The sequence below is a fragment of the Eubalaena glacialis genome, chromosome 9 (genome assembly GCF_028564815.1).
Source record: "Eubalaena glacialis isolate mEubGla1 chromosome 9, mEubGla1.1.hap2.+ XY, whole genome shotgun sequence".
NCBI lineage: Eukaryota > Metazoa > Chordata > Mammalia > Artiodactyla > Balaenidae > Eubalaena > Eubalaena glacialis.
In genome coordinates, this window is record NC_083724.1 from 106,008,109 (window position 1) to 106,022,331 (window position 14,223).

Genomic DNA, 14,223 nt, shown 5'->3' on the forward strand with positions numbered 1-14,223 from the left:
TTGCTTGTGTTTTTGGTGTCATATGCATGAAATCATTGTCAAGACCAATGTCATCAAGTTTTCACTTATGTTTTCCCTAAGAGTTTTACAGTTTCAGGTCTTACATTTTAGTGTTTAATCCATTTTGAGTTGATTTTTGTGTATGGTGTAAAGTAAGAGTATAATTTCATTATTTTGTAAGTTGATATCCAGTTTTCCCACCATCATTTGTTGAAAAGACTACCTTGTCCCCATTCTGTATTTTTGGCACCCTTGTCAAAGATCAGTTGACCATATATACATGGGGGAGGGATTATCTCTGGGCTTTCTATCCTTTTCTATTGGTCTATATGTCTATCTTTATGTCAATACCACACTTTTAAATTGTCATAGATTTGTAAGACATTGAAATCAGTAAGTGTATTACCTCCAGCTTTGCTTTTCTTTTGCAACATTTGAAGTTCTTTTTGGTTCAATATGAATTTAAGGATGTTCTTTCCTGTTTTTGCAAAAATACCATTGTGATTTTGATAGGCATTACATTGACTCTAAGTTATTTTGGGTAGTATGTACATTTTAACAATATTAATTCTTCCATTCAATGAATACAGGATATCTTTCCATTTGTATGTGTCTTCATTGACTTCATTCATTAGTGATGTAGATGTCAGAATACAAGTCGTTCACAGCTTTCACTTACTGCTAGATATTTTATTCTTTTTGATGCTATCATAGATGGGATTGTTTCTTTAATTTCTTTTTCTGGTGCTCGCTTCGGCTGCACATATACTAAAATTGGAACAATACAGAGAGGATTAGCATGACCCCTGAGCAAGGATGACATGCAAATTCATGAAGCATTCCATATTTTTTTTGCAGTGACATGGATGAACCTAGAGATTGTCATACTGAATGAAGTAAGTCAGACAGAGAAGAACAAATATCATGTGATATCACTTATATGTGGAATCTAAAAAAAATGGTACAAATGAACTTATTTATAAAACAGAAATAGAGTTACAGATGTAGAAAACAATCTTATGGTTATCGGGGGGAGAGGGGAAGAAGGAATAAATTGGAAGATTGGAATTGACATATACACCCTACTACATATAAAATAGATAGCTAATAAGTACCTACTGTATAGCACAGGGAACTTTACTCAATATGCTGTAATGACCTATATGGGAAAAGAATCTAAAAAAGAGTGGATATACGTATATTTATAACTGATTCACTTTGCTGTACAGCAAAAAGCAACACAACATTGTAAATCAACTCTACTCCAATAAAATTTTTTTTAATTTCCTTTTCTGATAGTTCATTGTTAATGTGCAGAACTGCAACTGTTTTTTGCATGTTAATTTTGTATCCTGTGACTTTACTGAATTCAGTTATTAGTTCTAACAGATTTTTTGTGCAGTCTTTAAAGTTTTCTACACATAAGATCCTATCATCTGCAAACAGAGATAGTTCTACTTCTTACTTTCTGATTTGGATGTCTTTTATTTCTTTTCTTGACTAATTTCTCTGGCTAGGACTTCTAGTACCATGCTTAGTTTTTAGAATCCAACCCTCATTTACAAAGTCAACTCTGCAGATCAAAGTTGTTACTGTGGAGGTCTTTCTGAGAATGTACGTTAACTAAACAAATAGTTAATCAATTACAAAGATATTAAATTTGTTTAGTAACATGCATAGTTGTGAATGAGTGTTGATAGGAAAAACGAGTTCATAATTGTAAGTGGTGAAAATACCAGCTATAACAACATAGAGGTACTGTGTTGAAAGTATGATGTGTTTCAAAGTGATTATAAGACTTTCAAACTAATTTCATATAGACATAATTTTTTAAATTTTATGTTGTCTAATGCATAAAACCATTACTAATATTTTACATTTTATAAACTTTCCTTCCATATACCCTTGAGCATTTGTCTTATTTTAATTAAAAAATTTTCTACTTCTGGAAAATTGGGGCTCATATTGCTTCCCACCCCTTTCTACTCTAATATTAGACTCATAATTATATACATGGTTATGCTTCTGGCCATGGTTCTTAAATTCAAAGTATCATCTGGAAACCAATGTCTTAGTTTTTACTTATTACACTAATGAGGAAACTTGGGAAAGTCTTAGGGGGAAGTCCTAAAATTCTGCAAACCCCTGTCTCAAATCTATCTTAATAAATATTCCTAAATAGTGGGTTGGTCTGTTAGACTCAGTTACTACAGTTGTCCCTTTGTATCCATGAGCGATTGCTTCTAGAACCCCCCACAGATACCAAAATCCGAGGATGCTCAAGTCCCTTATATAAAATGGCATACAATTTGCGTATAACCTACATATATCCTTCTATATACTTTGAATTATCTCTAGATTATTTATAATACCTAAAACAATGTAAATACCATGTAAATGGTTGTAAATACAATGTAAATAGTTGCCAGCATGCAGCAAATTCAAGTTTTGCTTTCAGGAACTTTCTGGAACTTCTTTTTGGTGAATATTTTTCATCTGTGGCTGATTATATCTGTGGGTTAGGAACTCACAGACATGTAGGGGCAACTGCTTTCTTTTCTGGACACTCCCCATAGTTCACATTGGAAATGTCAGATATTAACTTATCTGAAAATAACAGATATTAACTTTCTTAGCTTTCTTTACAGCTAAAAAATGTCCATGTAACACAGTTCTGGCAAGTGGAATCCTAGGAGAAATTTATTGGAGGATTTCTAGAAATTTTTTCCTCCCTGATGAAAGAGGAAAGGAATGCAAGAAGAGCTCCTTTTCCAAATCTTATTTTTTCAACCTTTGGAGATGTTTGTATGAGGTTGTGATAATTAGAGCTGTGACAGTCATCTTGTGGTGATCAAGTGACAAGACTGAAGAATGGAGGATGTAAAATAATGTAAAATGCCAAGAAAAGAAAACAAGAGAAGAAGAGAGGAACAAAAGAGGTGTAAAAACAGACAAAAAAATTAACAAAATGGAAATAGTAAGTCCTTATTTACCAATAATTATTTTAAATATAAATGGATTAAATTTCCCAATCAAACTACATAGAGTGGCTAAATGGATTAAAAAAAAAACAAGATCTAACCAGTATGTTATCTATCAGAGATGCATTTTAGAGTTAAGGATACATGAGGCTGAAAGTAAATGAATGGAAAAAGATGTTTTATGCAAATGGTAACACAAAGAAATTATGGATAGCTATACCTACATCAGACAAAATAGACTTCAAGTTAAAAACTGTCACAAGAGACAAAAAAGGTCATTATATAATGATAAAGGGTCACTTCATTAGGAAGACATAACAATTATAAATATATATACACCCAGTGTCAGAGTACTTAAATATATAAAGCAAATATTAAGAGACCTGAAGTGAGAAATAGACAGCAATACAATAATAGTAAGGGGTTTCAATATCTCACTTGAAATAATGGATATTGTAATATCTCCTCTTTCATTTTTAATTATATTTATTTGAGTGTTTTCTCTTTTTTTTCTTATTTCAGCTAAGGGTTTGTTGATTTTGTTTGTCTTTTCAAAAATTTTCTTAGTTTTGTTAATATATGATATTCAAAAAGGGTACTAAGAACACAAAATGGGGAACGAATAGTCTCTGCAATAAATGGTGTTGGGGCTAGGGGCAAGATGGCGGAAGAGTAAGACGCGGAGATCACCTTCCTCCCCACAGATACATGAGAAATACATCTACACGTGGAACTGCTCCTACAGAACACCCACTGAACGCTGGCAGAAGACGTCAGACCTCCCAAAAGGCAAGAAAATCCCCACGTACTTGGGTAGGGCAAAAGAAAAAAGAAATAACAGAGACAAAAGAATAGGGACGGGACCTGCACCAGTGGGAGGGAGCTGTGAAGGAGGAAAGGTTTCCACACACTAGGAAGCCCCTTCGTGGGCAGAGACTGCGGGTAGCAGAGGGGGGAAGCTTCGGAGCCACGGAGGAGAGCGCACCCACATTGGTGCAGAGGGCAAAGCGGAGATTCCCGCACAGAGGAGCGGTGCTGACCAGCACTCACCAGCCCGAGAGGCTTGTCTGCTCAGCCACCGGGGCGGGCGGGGCCTGGGAGCTGGGGCTCCGGCTTCGGTGCTAGCCGGGAGGGAGTCCGGGAAAAAGACTGCAGCTGCCAAAGAGGCAAGAGAATTTTTCTTGCCTCTTTGTTTCGCGGCGTGCAAGGAGAGGGGATTCAGAGCGCCACTTAAACGAACTCCAGAGACGGGCGCGAGCCGCGGCTATCAGCGCGGACCCCAGAGACGGGCATGAGACGCTAAGGCTGCTGCTGCCGCCACCAAACAGCCTGTGGGCGAGCACAGGTCATTCTCCACACCGCCCCTCCCGGGAGCCTGTGCAGCCCGCCACGGCCAGGCTCCCGTAATCCGGGGACAACTTCCCCGGGAGAGCGCACGGCGCGCCTCAGGCTGCTGCAACGTCACGCCGGCTTCTGCCGCCGCAGGCTCGCCCCGCCTCCTCCGTACCGCTCCCTCCCCCCGGCCTGACTGAGCCAGAGCCCCCGAATCAGCTGCTCCTTTAACCCCGTTCTGTCTGGGCGGGGAACAGACGCCCTCAGGGGACCTACATGCAGAGGCGGGTCCAAATCCAAAGCTGAACCCCGGGAGCTGTACGAACAAAGAAGAGAAAGGGAAATCTCTCCCAGCAGCCTCAGAAGCAACGGATTAAAGCTCCACAAACAACTTGATGTGCCTGCATCTGTTGAATACCTGAATAGACAATGAATCATCCCAAATTTAGGAGATGGACTTTGGGAGCAGGATATATTAACTTTTCCCCTTTTCCTTTTTTTTGTGAGTGTAGATGTGTATGCTTCTGGATGAGATTTTGTCTGTATAGCTTTGCTCTCACCGTTAGTCCTAGGGTTAGGTCCGTCCGTTTTTTTTTTTTTTTTTTTTTTTTTTTGGCTTAAAAATTTTTTTTCCCTAATAAATGTTTTCTTAATAATTTTTTCCTTATTTTCTATTTTTAAAAAAATTTTTAATAAGTTTTTTCATATTTTTTATTTTAAAAAATTAAAAAATTTTTTTTTCTTAATAATTTTTTCTAAATAATTTTTTTCTTATTTTTAGTATAAAAAATTAATAAATCTATTTTTAAAAATTAAAAAAATTTTTTTCTTAATAAATTTACTCTTAATAATTTTTTTCTTATTTTTTATTATAATTGCTTTATTTTATTTTATTTTATCCCATTTTTTTCTTTCTTTCCATTTTTTCTCCCTTTTATTCTGAGCCGTGTGGATGAAAGGCTCTTGGTGTTCCAGCCAGGCATCAGGGCTGTGCCTCTGAGGTGGGAGAGCCAACCTCAGGACGCTGGTCCACAAGAGACCTCCCAGCTCCACGTAATACCAAACGGCGAAAATCTCTCAGAGATCTCCATCTCAACATCAAGACCCAGCTTCACTCAACGACCAGCAAGCTACAGTGCTGGACACCCTATGCCAAACAACTAGCAAGAGAGGAACACAGCCCCATCCATTAACAGAGAGGCTGCCTAAAATCATAATAAGGCCACAGACACCCCAAAACACACCACCAGACGTGGACGAACCCACCAGAAAGACAACATCCAGCCTCATCCACCAGAACACAGGCACTAGTTCCCTCCACCAGGAAACCTACACAACCCACTGAACCAACCTTAGCCACTGGGGACAGATACCAAAAACAACGGGAACTACGAACCTGCAGCCTGTGAAAAGGAGACCCCAAACACAGTAAGATAAGCAAAATGAGAAGACAGAAAAACACACAGCAGATGAAGGAGCAGGGTCAAAACACACCAGACCTAACAAATGAAGAGGAAATAGGTAGTCTACCTGAAAAAGAATTCAGAATAATGATAGTAAGGATGATCCAAAGTCTTGGAAATAGAATAGACAAAATGCAAGAAACATTTAACAAGGACGTAGAAGAACTAAAGAGGAATCAAGAAACGATGACAAGCACAATAAATGAAATTAAAAATACTCTAGATGGGATCAATAGCAGAATAACTGAGGCAGAAGAACGGATAAGTGACCTGGAAGATAAAATGGTGGAAATAACTACTGCAGACCAGAATAAAGAAAAAAGAATGAAAAGAACTGAGGACAGTCTCAGAGACCTCTGGGACAACATTAAACGCACCAACATTCGAATTATAGGGGTCCCAGAAGAAGAAGAGAAAAAGAAAGGGACTGAGAAAATATTTGAAGAGATTATAGTTGAAAACTTCCCTAATATGGGAAAGGAAATAGTTAATCAAGTCCTGGAAGCACAGAGAGTCCCATACAGGATAAATCCAAGGAGAAACACACCAAGACACATATTAATCAAACTATCAAAAATTAAATATAAAGAAAACATATTAAAAGCAGCAAGGGAAAAACAACAGATAACACACAAGGGCATCCCCATAAGGTTAACAGCTGATCTTTCAGCAGAAACGCTGCAAGCCAGAAGGGAGTGGCAGGATATACTTAAAGTGATGAAGGAGAAAAACCTACAACCAAGATTACTCTACCCAGCAAGGATCTCATTCAGATTTGATGGAGAAATTAAAACCTTTACAGACAAGCAAAAGCTGAGAGAGTTCAGCACCACCAAACCAGCTTTACAACAAATGCTAAAGGAACTTCTCTAGGCAAGAAACACAAGAGAAGGAAAACACCTACAATAACAAACCCAAAACATTTAAGAAAATGGGAATAGGAACATACATATCGATAATTACCTTAAATGTAAATGGATTAAATGCTCCCACCAAAAGACACAGACTGGCTGAATGGATACAAAAACAAGACCCATATATATGCTGTCTACAAGAGACCCACTTCAGACCTAGAGACACATACAGACTGAAAGTGAGGGGATGGAAAAAGATATTCCATGCAAATGGAAATCAAAAGAAAGCTGGAGTAGCAATTCTCATATCAGACAAAATAGACTTTAAAATAAAGACAATTACAAGAGACAAAGACGGACACTATATAATGATCAAGGGATCGATCCAAGAGGAAGGTATAACAATTGTAAATATTTATGCACCCAACATAGGAGCACCTCAATACATAAGGCAAATACTAACAGCCATAAAAGGGGAAATCGACAGTAACACAATCATAGTAGGGGACTTTAACACCCCACTTTCACCAATGGACAGATCATCCAAAATGAAAATAAATAAGGAAACACAAGCTTTAAATGATACATTAAACAAGATGGACTTAATTGATATTTATAGGACATTCCACCCAAAAACAACAGAATACACATTTTTCTCAAGTGCTCATGGAACATTCTCCAGGATAGATCATATCTTGGGTCACAAATCAAGCCTTGGTAAATTTAAAAAAATTGAAATCGTATCAAGTATCTTTTCCGACCACAACGCTATGAGACTAGATATCAATTACAGGAAAAGATCTGTAAAAAATACAAACACATGGAGGCTACACAATACACTACTTAATAACGAAGTGATCACTGAAGAAATCAAAGGGGAAATCAAAAAATACCTAGAAACAAATGACAGTGGAGACACGACGATCCAAAACCTATGGGATGCAGCAAAAGCAGTTCTAAGAGGGAAGTTTATAGCAATACAAGCCTACATCAAGAAACAGGAAACATCTCGAATAAACAACCTAACCTTGCACCTAAAGCAATTAGAGAAAGAAGAACAAAAAAACCCCAAAGCTAGCAGAAGGAAAGAAATCATAAAGATCAGATCAGAAATAAATGAAAAAGAAATGAAGGAAACAATAGCAAAAATCAATGAAACTAAAAGCTGGTTCTTTGAGAAGATAAACAAAATTGATAAACCATTAGCCAGACTCATCAAGAAAAAAAAGGAGAAGACTCAAATTAATAGAATTAGAAATGAAAAAGGAGAAGTAACCACTGACACTGCAGAAATACAAACGATCATAAGAGATTACTACAAGCAACTCTATGCTAATAAAATGGACAACCTGGAAGAAATGGACAGATTCTTAGAAATGCACAACCTGCCGAGACTGAACCAGGAAGAAATAGAAAATATGAACAGACCAATCACAAGCACTGAAATTGAAACTGTGATTAAAAATCTTCCAACACACAAAAGCCCAGGACCAGATGGCTTCACAGGCGAATTCTATCAAACATTTAGAGAAGAGCTAACACCTATCCTTCTCAAACTCTTCCAAAATATTGCAGAGGGAGGAACACTCCCCAACTCATTCTACGAGGCCACCATCACCCTGATACCAAAACCAGGCAAAGATGTCACAAAGAAAGAAAATTACAGGCCAATATCACTGATGAACATAGATGCAAAAATCCTCAACAAAATACTAGCAAACAGAATCCAACAGCTCATTAAAAGGATCATACACCATGATCAAGTGGGGTTTATTCCAGGAATGCAAGGATTCTTCAATATACGCAAATCAATCAACGTGATACATCATATTAACAAATTGAAGGAGAAAAACCATATGATCATCTCAATAGATGCAGAGAAAGCTTTCGACAAAATTCAACACCCATTTATGATAAAAGTCCTGCAGAAAGTAGGCATAGAGGGAACTTTCCTCAACATAATAAAGGCCGTATATGACAAACCCACAGCCAACATTGTCCTCAATGGTGAAAAACTGAAACCATTTCCACTAAGATCAGGAACAAGACAAGGTTGCCCACTCTCACCACTATTATTCAACATAGTTTTGGAAGTGTTAGCCACAGCAATCAGAGACGAAAAAGAAATAAAAGGAACCCAAATCGGAAAAGAAGAAGTAAAGCTGTCACTGTTTGCAGATGACATGATACTATACATAGAGAATCCAAAAGATGCTACCAGAAAACTACTAGAGCTAATCAATGAATTTGGTAAAGTAGCAGGATACAAAATTAATGCACAGAAATCTCTTGCATTCCTGTATACTAATGATGAAAAATCTGAAAGTGAAATTAAGAAAACACTCCCGTTTACCATTGCAACAAAAAGAATAAAATACCTAGGAATAAACCTACCTAAGGAGACAAAAGACCTGTATGCAGAAAATTATAGGACACTGATGAAAGAAATTAAAGATGATACAAATAGATGGAGAGATATACCATGTTCTTGGATTGGAAGAATAAACATTGTGAAAATGACTCTGCTACCCAAAGCAATCTACAGATTCAATGCAATCCCTATCAAACTACCACTGGCATTTTTCACAGAACTAGAACAAAAAATTTCACAATTTGTATGGAAACACAAAAGACCCCGAATAGCCAAAGCAATCTTGAGAACGAAAAATGGAGCTGGAGGAATCAGGCTCCCTGACTTCAGACTATATTACAAAGCTACAGTAATCAAGACAGTTTGGTACTGGCACAAAAACAGAAATATAGATCAATGGAACAGGATAGAAAGCCCAGAGATAAGCCCACGCACATATGGTCACCTTATCTTTGATAAAGGAGGCAAGCATATACAGTGGAGAAAAGACAGCCTCTTCAATAAGTGGTGCTGGGAAAATGGGACAGGTACATGTAAAAGTATGAAATTAGAACACTCCCTAACACCATACACAAAAATAAACTCAAAATGGATTAAAGACCTAAGTGTAAGGCCAGACACTATCAAACTCTTAGAGGAAAACATAGGCAGAACACTGTATGACATAAGTCACAGCAAGATCCTTTTTGACCCAGGTCCTAGAGAAATGGAAATAAAAACACAAATAAACAAATGGGACCTAATGAAACTTAAAAGCTTTTGCACAGAAAAGGAAACCATAAACAAGACCAAAAGACAACCCTCAGAATGGGAGAAAATATTTGCAAATGAAGCAACTGACAAAGGATTAATCTCCAAGATTTACAAGCAGCTCATGCAGCTCAATAACAAAAAAACAAACAACCCAATCCAAAAATGGGCAGAGGACCTAAATAGACATTTCTCCAAAGAAGAGATACAGATTGCCAACAGACACATGAAAGAATGCTCAACATCATTAATCATTAGAGAAATGCAAATCAAAACTACAATGAGGTATCATCTCACACCGGTCAGAATGGCCATCATCAAAAAATCTAGAAACAATAAATGCTGGAGAGGGTGTGGAGAAAAGGGAACACTCTTGCACTGTTGGTGAGAATGTAAATTGATACAGCCACTATGGAGAACAGTATGGAGGTTCCTTAAAAAACTAAAAATAGAACTACCATATGACCCAGCAATCCCACTACTGGGCATATACCCTGAGAAAACCATAATTCAGAAAGAGTCATGTACCAAAATATTCATTGCAGCTCTGTTTACAATAGCCAGGACATGGAAGCAACCTAGGTGTCCATCATCGGATGAATGGATAAAGAAGATGTGGCACATATATACAATGGAATATTACTCAGCCATAAAAAGAAATGAAATGGAGGTGTTTGTAATGAGGTGGATGGAGTTAGAGTCTGTCATACAGAGTGAAGTAAGTCAGAAAGAGAAAAACAAATACAGTATGCTAACACATATATATGGAATCTAAGGGAAAAAAAAAAAAAAAAGAGGTCATGAAGAACCTAGTGGCAAGATGGGAATAAAGACACAGACCTACTAGAGAATGGACTTGAGGATATGGGGAGGGGGAGGGGTGAGATGTGACAGGGTGAGAGAGTGTCATGGACATATATACACTACCAAATGTAAAATAGATAACTAGTGGGAAGCAGCCGCATAGCACAGGGAGATCAGCTCGGTGCTTTGTGACTACCTAGAGGGGTGGGATAGGGAGGGTGGGAGGGAGGGAGATGCAAGAGGGAAGAGATATGGCAACATATGTATATGTGTAACTGATTCACTTTGTTGTAAAGCAGAAGCTAGCACACCATTGTAAAGCAATTATACTTCAATAAAGATGTTTAAAAAAAATAAATAAATAAATAAATGGTGTTGGGAAAACTGGGTATTCACATGCAGAAGAATGAAATTGGACCCTTATTTCATATCATACACAAAAATCAACTCATAATTGATTAAAGACAAACATAAAACTTGAAACCATAAAACTACTAGAAGAGAACATAGAGAAAAATCTTGACATTAGCCTGAGCAATGATTTTTTTGGGTATGACATCAAAAACACAGGAAACAAAAGTAAAAATAGACAAGTGAGATTACATCAAACTAAAAAGCTTTTGCACAGAAAAGGAAACAACGGAGTGAAAAGGCAACCTATGGAATGGGAGAAAATATTTGCAAGCTGTATATATGATAAGGGGTTAATATCCAAAACATATAAGGAACTCCTTCAGTTCAAAAGCAAAAAAAAATCCCAAATAACCCAATTTTAAAAAAGAGCAATGACTAGAATATCAACCAGTTTCTTCAGGAAGACATGCAAATGGCCAACATGTATATAAAATGATGCTCAACATCACTAATCGTCAAAGAAATACAAATCAAAACCACAATATGATATCATCTCACACCTGTTAGAAATGTCATTATCAAAAGATGAAAGATTAACAAGCATTGGTGAGAATGTGGGAAAAAGGGAACCTTTATACACTATTGGTGGGAATGGAAATTGGTTCAGCCATTATGGAAAACAGTATGGGGTTCCTCAAAAAATTAAAAATAGGACTGCATATGATACAGAAATCCCATTTCTGGGTATATAGCCAAAGGAATGGAAATTAGAATCACCTGATACGAGCGATATCTGCCCTACATGTTTACTGCAGCATTATTCACAATAGCCAAGACATGGAGACAAACTAAATGTTGACCAATGGATGAATGGATAAAAAATGTGTGTGTGTGTGTGTGTGTGTGTGTATATATATATATATATATATATATATATATATATGAATTATTAAGCCTAAAAGGGAGGAAATCATGTCAATTGTCCCAACAAGAATAGAGCTAGAAGACATTATGCTAAGTGAACTAGCAAGCCACAGAAAGAAATATACTGCATGATGCCACTTATACATGGAATCTATAGTCAAATAAAACAGTCAAACTCATAAAATCAGAGGGTATAATAGTGGTTTCCAGGGTCTTGGGGGGAAAGGGAAGTGGGGTAATGTTGGTCAAAGATTACAAATTTTCAGTTATGCAAGATGAATAAGTTCTGGAGGTCTAATGTACAGTATGGTGACAATAGTTAACACTACTGTATTGTATACTTGAAATTTGGTAAGAAGGTAGATTAAGTATTCTTATCAGGAAAAAGTAACTATGTGATGTGATGGATAAGTTAATAAACTTCATTGTGGTGACAACATATATAAAAGGTGTTTATCAATTGTACACCTTAATTATATACATTTTAATCTGTCATTTATACCACTATAAAGTTGAGGAAAATTTTTGAAGATTGAATTCATACCAACTATTTTTTTGATCTCAACAGAATGAAAGTAGAAATCAGTAACATAAGGAAAATGGGAAAATTCACAGATATGTGGAAATTAAACAACACACTCAAAGAAGGAATAAATTAAGAAATCACATTGTGGTCAAAAATGTACTTGATATGATCTTAAATATGTTAAGGCTTGTTTTGTGGCCTACCATGTGATCTCTACTGGAGAATGTTATGAATGTGCTTTAGAATAATGTGTATTCTTCTGCTCTTGGGTGGAAAGTTCTGTACATGTCTGTTAGGTTCATTTGGTCTATAGGATTCAAGTTCACTGATTCCTTATTGATTTTCTTTCTGGATAATTTATCTATTATTGAAAGTGGGGTATTGAAGTCTCCTACTATTATTGCATTGCCATCTCTTTCTGTCTTTAGATATATCAATATTTGCTTTATATTATTAAGTCTTCTGATATTGAGTGTGTATATTTATAAATGTTATATCTCCCTCTTGAATTTACTCTTTTGGTATTATGTAATGACCTTCTTTGTGTCTTATGACACTTTTAGACCTAAAGTTTATTTTATCTATTATTAGTATGGTTACTCCTCCTTCCTTTGTGTTACTATTTGCATGAAATACTTGTTTCCATCTATTCATTTTCAGCTTATGTGTGTCTTTAAAGTTAAGATGAGTCTCTTGTATACAAATATGGTTGGATCCTGTGGTTGTTTTTTTTTTTTAATCCATTTGGCTGTGCTTTTTGATTGGTGAGTTTAATCAGTTTACATTTAAAGTAATTATTAATAGGTAAGAACTTATTATCACATTTTGTTAATGTTTTCTGTCATTTTTCTGTCTATTTTTTTGTTCATTTTCATCTCCCCCTGCACTGGAAATCTCATAATAAGTATTTTGGTCTGCTTGATATTGTCCTATAAGTGCCGTCATCAGTTTTCTTCATTCTTTATTTATTTATTTACTGATTTATTTGTTCCTGAGACTTGATAATTTTAATTGTCTATCTTCATGTTCACTAAACCTTTCTTCTGTCTGTTCAAATCTGATTTTGAACCCCTCTAGTTAATTTTTTAATTTTAGTTACTGTACTTTATAGCTCCATAATTTCTGTTCAGTTCTTTTTTATAATTTCCATCTTTTGTTGATTTTCTCATTTTGTTTATACATCATTTTCCTGATTTCCTTCCATTCTTTTTAAAATTATTTTTAAACCATATTTAGATGTCACAAAGTAGATGGCAGTGTCTTAAATGTCAGGCCTGAAGGCCTCTTCCATGCATCAAGGGAAAACTAACCTTTTCTCCTTTCAGATAACAGCTGATTTCCTTCAGTTCTTTGTTTGTGTTTTTCCTTAGCACTTTGAGTATATTTAAAACATTTGTTTTAAAGTCTTTGTGTAGTAAGTTTGATGTTTTGGACTTACTCAGGAATGATTTCTTTCAACCTAATTTGTTCATTAGAATGAGCAGTGCTTTCCTGTTTCTTTTTATGCCTTGTAATTTCTTTTTTCAAAGCTTGCCATTTGACGGTTATAATGCAGTAACTTTGGAAATCACATTATCTTCTTTCTCCAAGGTTTGATATTTATATTGTTGAAGGTTATGTTAGTCTGTTTTGAGAGTTCTTCAAACTATTATGCAAAGACTATTCCTTGATGTGTGTGATCACTGAACTCTCTGTTCCTTTAGCTCATGCTCAGCTAATGTTTGACAGAGATTTCCTTTAATGACAGGAATTGAAACTAAGAAACAACAACAAGAAAAAACAGAGAGCAAAAGAGAGAGAGAGAAAGACACACACACAGAGGGAGAGAGAGGGAGAGAACAACAGCCACCTCTTCCAGTCTTTG

The 14,223-nt window shown here is 36.2% G+C and overlaps 1 non-coding gene and 1 pseudogene across 1 annotated transcript; one reads left to right on the plus strand and one right to left on the minus strand.

The window, feature by feature from the left end:
- Positions 1–744: 744 nt before the first annotated feature.
- LOC133098487 (U6 spliceosomal RNA) lies at positions 745–851 on the plus strand. The gene has a single exon (XR_009702187.1). It is a non-coding gene; the product is annotated as a U6 spliceosomal RNA (small nuclear RNA).
- Positions 852–13,579: 12,728 nt separating this feature from the next.
- On the minus strand, positions 13,580–13,691 carry LOC133098462 (U6atac minor spliceosomal RNA; annotated as a pseudogene).
- Positions 13,692–14,223: the final 532 nt, after the last annotated feature.